At 47.4% G+C, this 17,304-nt stretch overlaps 1 protein-coding gene across 3 annotated transcripts in view; it reads left to right on the forward strand.

Annotated features, from left to right (window-relative positions):
• SGMS1 (sphingomyelin synthase 1) overlaps window positions 1-17,304 on the forward strand; it is a 96,035-nt gene that overhangs the window by 58,603 nt on the left and 20,128 nt on the right. For all 3 annotated transcript variants that reach the window (XM_058810448.1, XM_058810450.1, XM_058810449.1), the window contains one exon: window positions 1,131-1,353. The gene's annotated coding sequence lies outside the window, so the exon portion shown is untranslated. The remainder of the gene's footprint in view (window positions 1-1,130; window positions 1,354-17,304) is intronic.

A 17,304-nucleotide genomic window follows, 5' to 3' on the forward strand; every position in this document is an offset into this window, starting at 1 on the left:
CTCTGGGGTGTGGATCTACTAAAAAACCCCAAAGCAGCTACTCCTATAAAATACTTGTTTTCTGTGTGATAGGATGAGTGTGGAAGGATTTCTGTGTGCAGCTTCTGAAAATTCTTTTTCCACCCTGTAGCTCTGCAGATTCCTCGGTATTCCTGGCAGCAGGCTGCCTCTCTCGGGATGGAGCTCAGAAATGCTGCTATTTATTCCTGCTAGTGCCTATTTTTCAGTTTCCACATTATTTAATCCATGGAGTCGAAGCAGGCTGCTTCCTACGCCTCTGACTTCACTCCTGGCCAGTGTCTCTGTTGGATCCAGCAGGCTGGGGAGAGTCCGTGCTCTGCTGGAAAACACTGCCAGCGCTGCTGCTCATCCCATCAGTGTTCCCAACATGACTCAGCCCGCTTTGTGTTGTGGTTTTGTACCGAATTACAGCAGCTCCCCGCTGCCCCGAGTTAGCAGCCAGCAGGCATCTCTGCTCCCTCTCACCTGGGATGCTTTCCCCGGCCTTTCCCGCTGGATCCTGGAGATCCTGTGTGCTTCCAGTCCGTGCTGTGCCCTTTGGGATAGAGGCTGGATGCCAGCCCTCGGGGGGAGGTGATGCTGCCTGGCCAGGGACTCCGCTGCTGCTGGAGCCAAAAATTCATGGAAAGCTTGGGGAATGAATTGGTTGTTGCTTTGTGTTAGTGTGGTGGAACACGACTTTTCTTTTTGGTGGAGGGATTTTTTTTTTTTTAATTTCTAGGGTAGGACTGATATATACTGGAAAAATGAATCCTTCCTCCCTGCAGTGACTTTTAAGTGACACATAACGAAAGCGTTCCGCATGTCCAGCAGGAATCACCAGACCGAACATGGGCGATGTCCCCATTTCCCCGTGTTTCAGGCGCCGTTTGCCGGCAGGGCAGCACTGCCGGGATCTGTTGCACCACCCGCGGCCGGGCTGGCACTCCCGGCCTCTTCCTCCTCCTCCTCCTCCTCCTCCCGCTGCTGCTCCTGTGGCGGGCGCTCCGTCCCCTCCTCTCCCGGCGCTGACGCACTGGCGCGCCCGCGGGAGGAGCGGCGGCAGCGCTGCCGCTCCATCCCCTCTGGATCTCGGATCTCCGCTCACCTCTCCGCCTTTCCCTCCGCAGGCGCTTCCCGCAGGGCTGGCGAGCAGCCGGCAGAGGAGCTCTGAGGAAGCCCAGCCCGGGGGAAGTTGAAAGGCGAACTTTGAAGGCGAAGGAAGTCGGGGCTCCGCGCTCCGGGAGTGGCCGCGCCGCCGCCGTGTCCCCGTCCTGCTGCTGCCGTGAGCGGCTGCGGCTGCCAGAGGACAAGCCGCGTTTGCTGCTGCTCTCTGCCGCCTCATTTCCAGCAGTGAGTAGCTCTTTCCCCTCCGGATGGTCCCGTTGGAGTGTTTGGAGTTGAGAGGTGTTTGGCTCTGCTGCGTTTGAGGAGGCACAGAGGGGCTTGGGTACAGCCAGGTATACAGCGCAGCTATGGGGAGCTGGTTGTCTTTTTGCCTGGGTGACTTTTTTGAAAGTGGCGCTTAAATTTGTGGTTACTTTGTTGTTCACTGCTTGGTTTTAATCTTAGTTTTCAGTTTAGGTTGAGGTCTTTTTTACTAGAAACCAGCCAGGCTGCCCGCATGTGGGACAGCAGTGACCTGCTGGTGGCTTGTCCCCCAGGTTGTGTGGGACAGGGTTGTGTTTCCATCAGGCAGCTTCACCTCCTGCCGGGACACGGAATCTCCCCCTGGTTTCTGGGTTTGGAGGTTTGTTTGCAGCACACCTGTGGGAGACAGCCAGAGTTACACAGCGTGGCAACGGCACAAACTAAAAGCCAGGGACAATCTGCTGTCCCCTTTGGTGGCACCTTGGGCTGCTCTCCCCATGCCTGACCTCCCCTTGACTGCTGCCAGATATCCCCAGGGCGGTTGTTTGCCGTGTTTGTAGGAAGGAGCAGGAGCAAGGAGGTGTTTTAGACTTTCTGTGATGTTGTAGAGTGCCTGTGCCTGTGCCTGTGCCTGTGCCTGCTCCGTGTGTGTCACAGTGTCACCGCTGCCCGGCAGCATGAACACAGCTGTGAGTGTACAGCAGGGTGGCCCCGGGTGTGAGCAGCCCGTGAGTCACTGGGAGAACACAGAAACGCTCTCAGAGGGCACAGGGGAACAGAACTTCATCCCTGGATCTGCTGCGGAGTCTTTCCAGGGGCTGTGATCCTATTTGTGCGTTTTGGGCACGGCCGCCTCTTCTGCTCAGCCTAAACCTCTTTGGAACTCAATGCTTTAAGCTGGAAGCTTTATAATAGATTTAGAGCCATGAGTCAAGGAGGTTTTCTTTTTAATTTGACTTCTGGGGAAGAAACTGAACCAGATTGCCTGCAGTGGCTTATCTGTGTGTATTTTTGATACATATATTTGTGTATATGAACACACAAGTGCACACACAGAGAAGAGCTACTCCAGGCGTTGGTTCTTAGGCTGTGTGTGTACAGATGGGCACGTGTATCTGTATTAAAAATGTGTTTTTATAGCAGGATGGTGTGAGCAAGCTGAGAGGAGCATTTTAATTTCTTCCTGCTCTGTCAAGTAATAGCCTGCCTTCTTCATTTGCCAGTTGATTTGGTTATGCAGACAAAGGCAGGAAAACAGACCATAACAAAACCACTCTTATCTAATCTGCCTAACAGCACTGTCAGGTAAATCATTAACCCACAGGCCTGGTGCCTGTAAAAGATGCTAAAGAGGTTTCCCTGAAATTCCCCTTTTCCAGAAGGTAAGAAATGAAATTAGTTGCAGATCTTGGTTTCACACGTGGGTGTTTGCTGCTGCTGTGGTTTCTGTGCCTGTTAACAAAGTGCTGCAGTCCAGTGGATTAATGATGGGAGAGGACCTGCTCACCCTGAGGTCTTTTTCCTAAGAGAGCAGCTCCAGCTAAGGCAGAGGGGAAACACAGTATTTACTTACTTGTAAACACTGTCATTCATTAATGAAATGTAATTTCACGTGGGTTCATGGCTGATGGAGTGTTTTTGCTCAGCAGCTTCGTTTCCTGGCATCCTGTGATTCAAATCCCTTTGAGCTGGGAAGATTTGCTGTGGGTCTTGCTGTGCTTAATTCCACACCAGACTTCTGTTTTGGTTGACTTTTGTTTCTGTAGGCATGTAAGTGATGGGTTTCTCTGAAGCATTTAATACTCAGAGTCTGTACAGTCCTGTCTGCAGTTGCTTTACATTTTGATTGATCGTGTTGGCAGTGAGTAACTTAAAGCATGGAAAATCTGTAGCACATGGACAACAGCTGAAGTAGTTCCATTTGTGATGTTTGCAGCCATTGCCTGAACAAAGAAAAAGGGTTCAAGAAGGGCTTAAGCTGTTCTAGCTGCCCATGTCCAAGAGCATGACTCAAAACTTCCAGCTAAACTCCTCTAAGCTTCCTGAGTCGGTGTTGGAGTGGTGCCTTCCCCCCCTAAGCTGGATCTGTTTAAAGTGCCAAACTCTCAGTCTGGCTGTCTTCTGCCAAAGGTCTGCCTGGTCCTACCAGGGCATTTTCAGGCATCTCCAGGGAGAGGATTAATCCAACTGGAGGGCACAGCTCAGAAAGCTGGACCTCACCTTCAGGGCTAGCCCATGCCCCGAGTGCTGCGCGCCCAAGTTTGGCACAGCTCAGCACCCTGCACAGCCTGTGCTCTGCTTGCCCAGCTTTCCAGCTGCCTGGGAAAGCTCCAAACTGCTCCTGCTGCTCAGGAAAGTGCCCTTTTTGCTTGGTTAACTTTACAGCCTGGCTGCACATTAGCTTTTTAAAGCTGAGCTTTTTAAAGCTGCTCTCCCATGTGAGGAGAGAACTCAGGGTCTGACACCTAATGCCAAGTGCCTGGGGGAGGAGATATCCAAACCTGGAGGAGAAGGTGACTCCAGACCTTTCCCCAGGAGGTGGGAGCTTGTGGAAGGAGGTCTCTGTGCTGGGAACACCCAAGGCAGAGTGGTCCCTCCTCCCTGTCCTGGGATCTGCTCCCAGTACAGGAGCAGATTCATGCTCTGGATCCTTTCTCCTTTGAGGTTTTAGGGACCAGAGGTGCTGACTGGGCTCTGAGCCAGTTCAGGTGAGCCATGATCCTTTGGGTAACCAGGTTACCACACTCTGTGTGCAGTCAGAACTGTTGTGGCCACAAGGGACAAGCAGAAGGAGCACACCGTGGCAATGTCCCTTGTGCACTCTCCTCTGGCCTGAGGATGGTTTTTGGCCAGGAAAATTGCCCTGATGGAGCACTCTGTTGTCTCCAGCTGCTTTCTGCAGCTGTCTGCATGGCAGAGGAGGTGGGGGGAAATGACTCTGGTTAAAAATAGAAAGGTGGATTAGGAAATGTGAGCATTGGTTTCAGCATCCAGCAGGGCTGCTCTCACAACTCGCTGCTGCCACCGAAAGGGGAAGGACTTGCTCATACTCCTTGTCTGCAGAAAAGCAGGAGAAGAACAGGTTTTCCTGCAAAAAACCAGCAAAAGAGCAGGTTTTCCACCGTGGAATCACCCAGGCACAGGAGAGGAGGAGGGGGATGCCTCTGAGAAAATCTTGTTGAGCTCTGCTGGCACAGGTGACAGAGCCCAGGTGTGCAGGGACTGGAATTCAAGTGAAGGCTCCCACTGGAAAGGTTTGGTTTAAGCTCATCTGGGTTAGTCTGCCCAAATTAAGGATGAAGATTTAAGGAGATTTACTCTGCTCTTTGAATTGTTCTTATTCTGCTGTTTTATGAGGAGAGTTCTACTTGTAGGGGAAAAAAAAGCAAAACCAAAAGATAGTGAGGGTGTGATTTCGCTGAATGTGAATGTGTAATGTGACACTCTCAGAAGAGACTTTATTTTGCAATAAGTGTGTGAAGTGTCAACAGATAAGCCAAGGGGAAATAACTCTGCTTTGGAAACTGTGGACTTCTAAAGTTGCTTTTAGGAAGTGTTTGCTGTACAGTGTTTTGTCACCAGCCTTTAGTGTTTATCACTGTTCCTTGTGGTTATCACTGGTCCTTTAGATATATTTTCTGTTGCCTTTCCTAAAACAACTGAACTCCTAAAACCAGTTAGAAAAACATTTTTTTTTATTTGGGAAAAGTTTGTTTCCTGCTGCTTTTTTTCCCCTTTGATTTTGGGAGTTTGAATTTACTTTTATTTGCTTTTTAAATTTTTTTTTAAACTCTTTATCAGCTTTTAGAACAGTTTGAGTTCTCCTTGGTTCAGCTGCTGTTGTTGTAGCGTGTGTTGTAGCAGTGATCCAGTCTGTACAGTGTTTAGAAAGAAATATCCAGGGACATTTCAGATATCCTAGATAGATCCTAAAACCCAGGATTCACCCTGTACCAAGCATTCCCTGCACAGGATGTGGTGAAGGGACTGCAGCAGTTATTTTTCATAGCTAAAGAATGTTTATCTAATACTTAGTTTAGAAAACCTGTCACATTTCCTGGGTAAATACTTTGAAGACAAAGAGCATTTATTCATTTTGAGAAGCTGTGAATACAAGGTGGAATTCAGTATCAGTTTCCCTTTACCTGGAGTTGTTCTACCTTTTAAAAGTGAATTTAAGAATTGAAGTTACACTTCTCTGAAAGAGAATCTTAAAGACAAGCAGGTATTTTTATTCATTTAAGTTTCACAACACTTCAGCATGATTTCTCACAGATTACTGGGCTGCTTTAACCAGGAGTAAAAATTCATTGGTCTCAGTGATAGGTATATTAAATTTATTTAATATATTTAATATTTAAATTATGTAAATTTAAAAGATCACTTCAGCAGTCAAGCAGGTTTTTTTCACCACTAAGAATATGGATGCTGTAATACTTGATTTATTTTTTAAAACAATGAAGTTGAAGACATTTGACTCCAGTTTATTTGTATTGGAGAAGCTGATGCTTTGGGATTGTTGGGTATTAAGCATTATGGGTGAGAAGGATTTAGTTGAAGGACCACCAGCAAGTGAGTTTTGGTGTAACTTTGATTTCAGTTTCATCTTCCCAGCTTTCTGGGTTTTTTCCATATGATTTCAAACTCCTTTGGTGTTTTGCAATTTTCCCTTTTCATCTCAGCCACCTGCTTTGCTCTGGGGACATTGGTTTGTCTGTTCTAAACCAGTCACACCCCACCTAAATCCTGGCATTGTTCAGCTCTCTCAGAGTGTTTGGATGTTGCACTGAGGTTAAAACAACACAGAACAACCTCACCAACAGCACAGGATGCTGGAGGAGCTCTGTGGGACAGACCTGGGGGACACCGAGCTGTCCCTGACCCATCAGAATGTCCTGGGGACACCGAGCTGTCCCTGAACCAGCAGAGTGTCCTGGGGACACCGAGCTGTCCCTGAGCCAGCAGAGTGTCCTGGGGACACCGAGCTGTCCCTGAGCCAGCAGAGTGTCCTGGGGACACCGAGCTGTCCCTGAGCCAGCAGAGTGTCCCGGCCCAAGGAGGCCAATGGAGCCGGGGGCAGCAGCAGAGCATTGGCAGCAGGGCAGGGAGGGATGCTGGCCCTGGGGCAGCCCTGGAGGCACCTCTGCAGTGCTGTGTCCAGCTGCGGGTGCTGAGCACAGCAGGGCCAGGAGCTGCTGGAGCTGAGCAAGGGCCTGGAGCATGTGGGTGCCCTTCCAGGCCAGGCTGAGGGAGCTGGGGCTGCTCAGCCTGGAGAGGAGCCCCAGCTGAGAGGGGCCCTCAGGCCTGGCTGGGCCTGGCTGCAGGGAGGGGCAGAGCAGGGCCCAGGCTCTGCTCCGGGGCCCAGCGATGGCACCAGAGCCACGGGCAGGGCCTGAGCCCAGCAATTGCCCTGCACAGGAGGCACAACTTGTGCCCTGAGCAGTGCCCAGCCCTGAGCACATTGCCCACACGGCCTGGGGGCTCTCCTCCCTGGGGCTGGGGCACAGCTGGCTGCACACAATGCTGTGCCCTGGGCTCTGGGATGGCCCTGCTGGGGCAGGGAGGGGACACCAGGTGCCCACTCAGCTCCTGCAGCCTCACACACCCTGGCATCCTGTGATCTGTTGGGCAAACCTTGAGAAACTTTATTTTTTCTTAATACAATTGCACAGAGAGAGTGGGCAGATGTTTCAGGTGGTGAGGGGATCTCTAATTCTGGTGGAGTTATGAAAAGTGATATTGCAAAAGCCAAATGAGAAATGAAAGCAGCTTTTCTGCTGTGTTTGCCTTCACAGATCTCCTAGCAGCTTGTGGGAACAGAAGTGGTGCAACTGTTTGCTGGGAACAGGATTTTAGAGGAGGGAAGAAATGCTTCTGGGGAGCTGAGAGTGAAGCCTCATAGCCCAGAACCAGTTTGCCCCTGGTTTAATTTCTGAGCTCCTAAATTTACATCAGCACCTCTCTCCCAAACCACATGTGTTTTAAATGATAACAATATAAATGTGTTTTAAATGATAACAATATAAATGTGCTTTAAATGATAACTGTTTAGCACAGGGACTGTTTGCAAACATTTTTCTCTCTGGTAGTGGCCTGGCTTTTATCAAATGTGAAAGGAAAGGTAGGAAAAGAATTGATCTGGTAATTCTGGGTTACTTAAGCTAAGAGCACTGGGTTACTGATTTGGATTTATCTGGGAGAAAAGTGACCCAGACTCAGACTTTTGTTAATGTTTAATGTTGTGTAACGTTCTGCCCAGGCATAATTGAGCCATCAGTGCAGGAGTGATCCTGTTGGGGGGGGTTATTGTGAGTGATTACAGAGCCTGCTGTGGCTTTCATTTCATTGCAGCCTGAGCTCATTGATGAACAGGGTCATCATTTATTTACAGTTCTTGGGATCCTTTCACACTGATTCTCTTTCTTTTGGGCATGGAGGAGGAAAAGGAGACCCCACAAAGTTATCTAAAATATTCTGCCCTCTCTTTTTGGTGGTGGTTTGGCATTTCTCTGGTTCTAGCAGCCTCTCCACTTTCTCCTAATCCTGGTGATTTTCTGGATTGTGGATTTTTCTGGATTTTCTGGACAATCTGGATTATGCCACTGGGCTGGAAAGCATTTGACCTGGGCTTGGGAGGAGCCTCAAAGGATGGAGGAAAGGGGAGACTGAAGAACACACTCTACTGAGATAGAAAGGAAAATAAGGAAGAAAAAAAGTCAAAGAACACAAACACTCCTGTAGGTTCTTGTCTAGGTCTCATTTTGAGATGGATGCTCCTGATTTTTCTCAGCCATTTCCCTGATTTTGTGAGATTCCTGAATAATACAGTTTGCCATGCAGAGCTTTGAAGCAGATAGGGAGTCCTGCCTAAAAAGTACCTTGGAAAACAAGTGAGCAGAGCTGCAAGGAGCAGCTGGGGCTGCCCCTGGATCCCTGGAAGTGTCCCAGGCCAGCTTGGAGCAGCCTGGGATAGTGAGAGGTGTCCCTGCCCATGGCAGGGGGTGGAACTGCATGGGCTTTAAGGTCCCTCCCAACTCAGACTGTTCTGAGACTCTGTGAAGTGGATTTATACTCAGAAATAACTTTGGGTTGAAGATTTCAGTTCTGTTGAATCTTTGAATAATCAGAGGAGGAGGCATCCACAAGTGAGTGTTAGGACAGACTTGGCAATTTCTGGATCTTCAGTGGGGGCCTGTTGAGCTTTGTAAGGCAGGAAAGAGAAATGTGAAGTCCCTGAAAGACCTGAGCACTACTGGCTTGGAGCTTTGCATGTCCTGTCCTAGAGAATTCACTGGCACAGCTCAGCACAGTCTGAGCTCATCCACCTGCCTGCAAGATCATCTCAAGTCTACAGAGTAGTAAAAAGGTAGTCCAAAAAATACTTGGGGTCACATTTTCACAGTGGAAAGTGGTTTTCAGCTGCCTCCAGGGTTGTCATGACTGAACTTGGAGGTTGCTGGCTGCCACCAGCTGTCTGAAAGCTGCTGTGCCTTTTCAATCAAACTGTACAAACACAAAAAAGGCGAGATGTTGTGCATTGGAAGCAGCAGTGTTATTTGTCAGTCAACTGCCTGGAATAAAAAAAATCTCAAGAAAAAGGAGATGGCAGTGATTGGGAGCAAGTTTTCCATAAAGCAGCTATTACTCCTCCCTAGAGAAGTTACATAGCAACACTTGTAACTGCAAACACTTGAAATTGTAAAGATGTTGTGTTTGTGTGGCAAAGCTCTGGAAAATAGACACAGCAGTGAGTTTTAGCAGTGCAGTTCATCACTGCTGTCGTGACCCCAGGCAGGGAAATCAGACAGAAAGGAGCATTTTGGTCATTCTGGCTGAATTCCCAGTGAGACTCCTGTGGGTGGGCAGGCCCAGAGAATTTGTGGCTGCCCCTGGATCCCTGGCAGTGCCCAGGGCCAGGCTGGACATTTGGAGCAGCCTGGGACAGTGGAAGGTGTCCCTGCCCATGGCAGGATGGGTTTTATCAATTTTTATCAATTCCAGACCATTCTGGGATTCTATGCTGTTGCCATCCCAGTCCAAGTGCTGGGTTTGGTGGAGGCCCCCACCAAAATCATCTGAAGTTTGTCTTGAGGCTTCATTCTGCCTTTCACCCATCTGGCCTGACTAAATAATCCATGAACTAAAGTGGTTTCTGCTATTTTTAGGCAGTGCAGATCACAAAGGAGAACATAGATGCAACATTTCTTCATATCAAGCTCCCTTGCCTGCTGTCTGACCCCAAATTCTGTGCCCTCCCTTAGGGGACACAAGTCCCCTTGTCCTCAATGATTTATGCAGCATCTACAATAACAGGGCCTGTTGCTTTCGGACGTGGGTGCATTCATATTTTATGTCTCTGCCTGCCCTTCATGTTTTATTTACTGGAGAGTGTAAGGAAATTGGTTACTTGGCAAAAAGTGGCTTTTAGTGGGCTAAGGAGCTCCAGGTCTCCTGAATTTTGGGCTGGTGCTGTGTCTGCTCTGCTCCCCAGGGGCTGTTCCACTGTTTCTCAAGAGCTTTCTGAATATTGATCCTTCCTCCTTGCTGCTCCAGAAAGGAAGGAGAGCCTGCAGCCTTGCTGCTGGCAGCCTGTCTGCTGCAGATTGTGTTTGGGGAGGGCAAGAAATCCCAAAACCAGCCAGGAACGTGGTCTCCTTGTGCTGTCCAGGAGCTCAACTGTGTCCCCATTAAATCTGAATTTACATGGTGCCATGTGTGGCATGTCTTACATTTCAGACTGATCCAGACCAGCACAAGTTTGTCTTGGGATCAGATAAATTCCAGACCCCTCATTGTTTCACTGCTGATGTGAAATCAAACCTAGAATTAGACCCTTGTTGTCAGTGCTCTTGTGGCTGCATATTTCAGCAGGAGCTCTGCCACTGTACTTTTATGCCCTCACCCGCATGAAATATTTGTGAATTTAAGTTATTTTCAGACCCAGTGAAAAGCTTTTGCAATGCTCAAGGACAAATAAGAATATATTTACTTTTAAAAGAGAACCTCATGTGTATTTTTATTGTATTTATATCCTGTGCTATATCTGGTAGCCCCACCCTTACCTCTAAAAACCACACAAACAAAACAAAAAGACCTGAACAACCCCCAAACTCCAACTTCTGTGACTGTTTAACATCTTTTGGTGTGTACTTTAGTGTTTTTATCTTGTTTCCAAAACACCACTTGTATTTTTCCCACCAGCAGTCATTTCAACAGCTCTTGTGCGGCTTGCAGGAAGATTTTTTGTTTCCTTTTTAACAACTGGAATAATTTAATAACTGGAATGTTGTATTTTATCAGGTTTAGGAGGTGTGGGAGATTTATCTAAAAGTTGCATGTCAGAGCACAGCTCCTGTAGAGCAGGTCTGGTTGTGGGCTGGGTGCCCCTCATTTGTTTTGTACTCCTGAGATATTCTGGAGGCTCATATGCATTTCCCAGGCCTGGAGGGAATTTTGGGGAGTCACAGAGCCTGGCATGAGGTGTCTCCATGGGCTTTTCCTGCTCCCAGGGGCTCCTTGTCAGATCACACAGTCCCAGCATGGTTCTTCTCAAAGATCTTCTCATCCCAAGCCCTGCCATGGGCAAGGACACCTTGCTGCTCCCTGGGCTTCCCCACCCTCCCAGCCTCCAGTCTAAACCCCCAGATGAATTCCTGCAGTACCAGAACATCTTTTCTCACCCCTGCTGCTCAGAGGAGCCCCTGCACATCAGAAAGAGCAGCAGAATTGTCTTTCCCTGGTTTTGTTTGCAGCAGGGATAGTGGATCCTGCTGGACATCCCCAGGGGATGTGTCTCCTGAGTATTTACCTTTGGGAAGGGTTTATTCAGGTAAATTCCCAAATTTAGTTATTTCTTGTGTGGCTGTGCTGTAGGGAGATGGAAAGCAGCATCACACTCTCCTACATCTCCTGATTTTTCCAGACCAACTATGCAATAAAAGGCTCCCTCTCCTTCCTGCACATGCATGTGTTGAAGAGACTTTTTTGATTTTTGGTGCAACTCTGAGCAGGTATTGCTGGAAAAAGTGGACTCTGTTCAAAAATTCAGACTGCTGCTTCATTGTAACCCTTTTATCCTCAGCCTCAGCAGCTTTTTCCAATACTCCTGCAATCTCCCATCCTTCCCCAGCAGTCACAGAGCCCTGGCTCCATGGCCACGGATCTCCTGATCCAGCTGAGAGAACAGATAGGTCAGAGTGGGGCTATTTTCAGGCAGCACCTCATTGGCATCCCTGCCTTGCTGTCCTTAATACCTTGCTAATCTGAGCTTCACCCACCTACAGATTGAAATCTTTCCTCCTCTCCCTCCCTCTCATCTGTTCACACTTAACAACAACAAATAATTAAAGATCTTTAAACCAGATGCCTCTGGAGCTGCTTGGTCATGCAATACTTTGCCTCAGAAGGGAGGGAGGTTGGTTTGTTTGGGTTCCTCTTTCTGGAAGAAGAGCAGAGCCACCGAGTTCCTGCAGTTGTGGCTGCTGTGAGATGCAGGCTGGGCCTTGTTGCATTTAACTGTTTGTGTAACAGCAGCTGGGAAAGCCAGGCTTGGTTCTGCAGTGACCCTCTCAGAGACAGGCATTCCTTTGTTAATTAAATAGTTAATTCTCATGTCCACTTCCCAGGGTGGAATGCTGGCTTTTATTAATTGTTTTTCCAAGGGTAGATGTGGCTTTTGGGTGCCTGAACCAACTGAGATTATCTAAGCAATGGGCTGTGTTGGCTGTGTTTGCTGGGAGCAGCGTGTGGTGGGTGCCCTGCAGAGAGCTGCACTAATACTTTGTGAGATTGTGAGAAACACAGCTCACTATTGAAAAGTTTTATAAAAGTTTGTTAAGGGATAAAAGAGATAAATCCAAGTACTGGGATGCTTGGCTATTTGCACTCTGTTAACTTAAACCATGTGGTCTATAAAACCGTTCTTAAACCATGTGTTCTCTATATGCTGTTACATTAATATTCATAAGGATTTTTATATATATTCAAATTTGAGTTTTAACCTTTGACTTATCTTCATGCCATCTTGTAGATAAGACCAATATATTTTATTTTTTCTTGTTGTATTTTCATTCCCTAATAATGAGGGTCAATAAATTCTTCCCTTTTTTTGGGTGCTCTGGCTTCTATTTCTGTCATCTTGTCTTTCAGATAAGACAGTCTGTGAATGGGGCAAATCACTTTTAATTCTTTTACACCATTTTCTGAGTTAGTTACATAAAAAAATAATTTCAACATTATGCTACAGTCTAAGATAGGACATATGACACTGCTAGTTATAAAAGCTATATGGTGCATACATAAACTGACAGATTATACTATACCAAAAGCAGTAATTACAAATTGCACTATATCAGGATTTTTGTGACCAATAATAACTTGCAAAACAAAAGTTAATACAGAAATGCAAAAGCCAATAACTATTTGTTATTTATAACAAGAGGAAACACATGCAGGAGGGCATCTTCCAGTCTGTGCTGTAAGTTTTGGCTTGCCTTCTTTTAGTTAAAATAAAATGTTTAGACTGGTAAGGAAAATTTTCTTGAGAGTGTGCTGGCAGCTGGACACCCCTGCATTCTTTCTGTGGCAGGAGCAGAGGGATCACATGCCCACCCATTCAGGAGGCATCTGATGGAAGTGTTTTTAGTTATTTCTGGCTGTGAAGGGTGGACAAAGTGCTGGCTGAGCTTTGCAACTGTTTTGGGTTGCTTTGCACTTTGTTTTGGGTTGCTTTGCTGTTTTATGGGCTGTGGGTGAATGCTGGATGACAGCATTCCCCAGGTGGGGGACTTTGGAAGGTGAAATCTTGTTCAATTTCAAACTCACAGCGAGCAGGGTTAAACTGGATATCAGGAAAAATTGTTCCCATGAGAGTGGGCAGGCCCTGGCACAGGGTGCCCAGAGCAGCTGTGGCTGCCCCTGGATCCCTGGCAGTGCCCAAGGCCAGGCTGGATTTTGGGGCTTGGAGCAGCCTGGGACAGTGGAAGGTGTCCCTGCCATGGCAGAGGTGGCACTGGATGGGCTTTAAGTTCCCTTCAATTCAAACCACTCTGGGATTTCACAGCTTCACAGCTTCATTTCCATGGCAGGATCACAAGCTGCTCACACATACTCAGTACCTCCGGCTGAGATTCCCTTGTTTGGCTGGAATTACAGGTTACTTTTGGAACTGATTTAATTGATGTGCTCAAATCCTACCAGTTCAGCCTGTGGATCTGTTACCCAGCCATGCAGACTTTCCTGTTCAGTGTGCCAGGTAGTGGAGGGATTTGCTGAAGAAAGGATGGCTGAGAGCCACAGTTCCAGAGATGTTGCCTGGGATTGTGCACAGCCAGGTGCCTGATGACATCTCCATAAAGGTGTGAGGACAGCATGGCACAGGCACATCCCTGTGCCTCAACTGTGCCACTAGAAAAGGAATTTAGAAGCAATTGGATGTGTCTGCAGGAGGAATTTACTTCTGAGGCTTGCATGTGGTTATTGAAATATTCATAATTTCCAGAACAGTTAGATGGTGAGATCTGAGGTTTTTATCTTCCTTTATTTCACCTTCTTTGTGAACCTAATTGATCATAACTTTTGAGCTGAGGGGAATATGTAAAACATATTTTGCAGCCTTTGAACACACTGTAATGACTTTGAGTGACTCTGCTTGTGACCTGGGCACTGGTTTGATGTGTACCTGGTGGTACTGTCACCATTGCTGTCAGTGTGGAAGGAAGTGTGTTTTCAGTATTATTTTGTGATCCTCAATCATCTCTCAGTTAAAATTGTAAGGAATGCTTCATGTTTCAGGGAAGATGTTTGTGTATTCCTGTTCTTTGGGTTCAGTGTCAGCAGCAAGATTTGAGCAGGATTTGCTGGTGTCACAGATCACTGATGGGAGCAGTGTCACAGGTCACTGATGGGAGCAGTGTCACAGGATTTGCTGGTGTCACAGGTCACTGATGGGAGCAGTGTCACATCTGACATGGATTGGGAGCAGCTGAGTAGGAGCAGTGGATGGAATGAGTAGGAATAGTCTGACACACAGATAAAGCTGTGAGCAAGGCACTGGGCAAGGAATAGCTTGAGTTTCTGGAGGCCAAATTCTGAAATTTGGAGCCTGTTGAATCATCAAAGTGTGGCATTCAGTGCCCAAAACACTGAGCAGCAGTGATGAAATTGCCTGTAAAAGGCAAAAGCCCCCCTGGAGCAGGAACCAGAGCTGCTCTGAGTTGTTTGGCACCCTCCTTGTGGATGGCTGGGCTGGGAAGGGGAGGATTTGTGTCCCCAACCCCACTGGGTTTGCTGTCAAGGCCAAGTGGAAGATCTGCACTGCAAACAGAGGGATTTGGCTTCCTGTGATGGAGTGTAAAGAAAGTTTTTGGGATTTGGCAAATAAACCACGAGGGTTTTTCCTGCTTGTAGCATAACCACAAAAAGGAAGATGCCAGGACAGTTCATCTGCAATGTCAGGAGATGTAAGACACATCACCATGCAGGCTGTACACCCATAGTTTGTTGGCAGTCAAGATGGTTTGGGATTTTTTCCTTTTTCTTCCCTTTTCTGTGTTTATGATTTTTCTAGGCCAACTATGCAATGGGAGCCTTTCTCTCCTTCCTGCAGATACATGTCTTGAAGAGACTTATTTGATTTTTGATACAACTCTGAGTAGGTATTGCTGGAAAGAGGAGGACTCTGTGTTCCAAAATTCAGACTATTTACACAAGAAATAATCTTGAATACGTGTGGTGTTTTGTCTTTCAGACCAAGGAACACTCAGTGTTACATGAAACTAAATTAATAAAGGCAAACCCAGGGATTGTTTTTGTTTTCCAAGAGGAATGGCATTGAAAATGAATAATGTTGATGGTGTGTCTTTTTGGGTGGGTTTATGAAAATAACAGCTGAAGTGCAGAGAACAGCATTGTGCATGAAGATATTCACATTTCAGCTCTGGAGGCTTGGAGTCTTTGATGTGGGTCTGATGTGTTGGGACTTCAAAAGCTGGATGTTTGAAATAAAATATTTATATTGCTAATGAAATATGGAAATATTATTCTAGGCTGGGAATCGTAGCGTGTAAATTTAGTTTTCTTTTGCTTTAGTTACAACCCTGGCAAAGGCACTGGGGAGGGAGCAACTCTTGTGGTCTGGCTACTGTCTCATACATCGCCAGTAACAAACCCTAATATTAAAAAAATATGTCAAGTAACTGATTTAAGTCTTCAGTGAGGATCTGTTTTCTCTGTGATTTCTGCCAGGTTTCCTTTTCATAATCTGCATGGCTGGTTTGGCAAATTATGCTGGAGTCTGCACTTCAGAGCCACGTTACCATCAGTCACAAGACTGCTCTCAGTTTCCTTGGGCACAACTTCCCTTTCTGTTCCCATGATTTTTTAATTTTTAAATTCATGCTGCCACTTAGATTCCCAGAGGTTTCCAACAAATCTGACTTTCTAATAATAAATGGCTTTTAGGTAGTCACTGGAGGTAAAAAAACCCTCATAAAAACCTCAAAACACCTGCACTAATTGAATTAAAATATGGAGCATGTCACAAACGTTTAGCCTCTCCTTATTTTCCTGCTTCCATCCTTGTAGGGAAAAAACCCCACTTTTTCTGCCTTTTTAGTGTTTCATCTGTTTCCCTTTGAGGCTGTTTGTGGTTGTGTATCAGTGAGGGGAGGCTGGGCAGTGTCAGGAGCATCGCTGTGCGCTCTCAGTGCCCGATTGTCTGCGGGGTTGCACGAGGACGTGGGGCTCCATTTCCAGCCCTGACCCAGATGCTCAGGCAGCACAGGGAGGTGTGCTCAGCTCTGCTCTGCTCTGCTGGGGACAGAGCCTGCTGCTGCCTGAGCACAGAGCCCACAGCACTCAGGGCTGCTCTGTCCCCATCCCACAGGGGCGAGGTTTGAGCGTGGCGTGGTGCCCAAGGGGTGTGGGTTGGTTTGTGGGGTTGGTTCTGCTGTAGGAAGCTGCTGAAGCATTGAAGGTCCTGAGGTCTGAGCAGGTTATTCATAAAATCACAGAAAAGTTTGGGTTGGAAGGATCTTAAAGCTCATCTTGTTCCACCTCCTGTCATGGGTTGCACCTTCTGCAGGTGCTCCATTCCAGTGTGGCCTTGGACACTTCCAGGGATCCAGGGACAACCACAGCTTCTCTGGGCACCCTGTGCCAGAGCCTCACCACCCTCACAGGGGAGAATTTTGTCCTAATATCCAGTCTAAACTAATTTTGAAAGATTTTGTGATGTTCTGTTAATGTTTTCACCCCGCCCCCCTGTCCCTCTCCCTTTGCATTTGGGGTGGGGAGCATGGACTTCCTATTGCAGCTGTTCAAAAATAAGCCAATATTGGTCCCACTTCATTGCAGATGTTGAATTGTTTTAGGATTGGGACATTAGGATTGTGGAATGGAGTACAAAATGGGATGGGTGCTTGGGTTACACCTGGAATAGGCAGAAAGGCTCTGCCCCCCTGACTTGGTGCAGCTTCCCAGCCTGAAATAATTGCAACTTAAACCTGCCCTGCTCCATCCTTTCCGTTCCAGGATCATTGGAAGCAGGATTTCTGTCCTGGGAAATAAAAGCCCTGCTTGGCAGCTGCTCCTGGGGTGGGACTGCTGGTCAGGTGAGGCCTCCTCCTGAGTGTTTGCTGCTGTTCATCACTACTGCCAAGCACCAGGAAGGTGGGAGAGGAAGAAAGCTGAGCTGTAGGGCTGTAAACCACAGAATTGGGGAATTGTTTGGTTGGAAGGGCCTTGAAGACCATCCACTTTCAGTTTCTGCCATGAGCAGGGACACTTTCCACTCAGACCAGGCTGCTCCAAGCTCTGGTGGAAACTCATGGAGGGAAATACTCCCTGGTGGTGCTCCCATCTGGAGGTGGGACCTGTTTGGTTCTCCAAATGTGCTGCATGTACTTTGGCTTTTAAATCCTCCATGCTCAACTC

The sequence above is a fragment of the Ammospiza caudacuta genome, chromosome 9 (genome assembly GCF_027887145.1).
Source record: "Ammospiza caudacuta isolate bAmmCau1 chromosome 9, bAmmCau1.pri, whole genome shotgun sequence".
NCBI lineage: Eukaryota > Metazoa > Chordata > Aves > Passeriformes > Passerellidae > Ammospiza > Ammospiza caudacuta.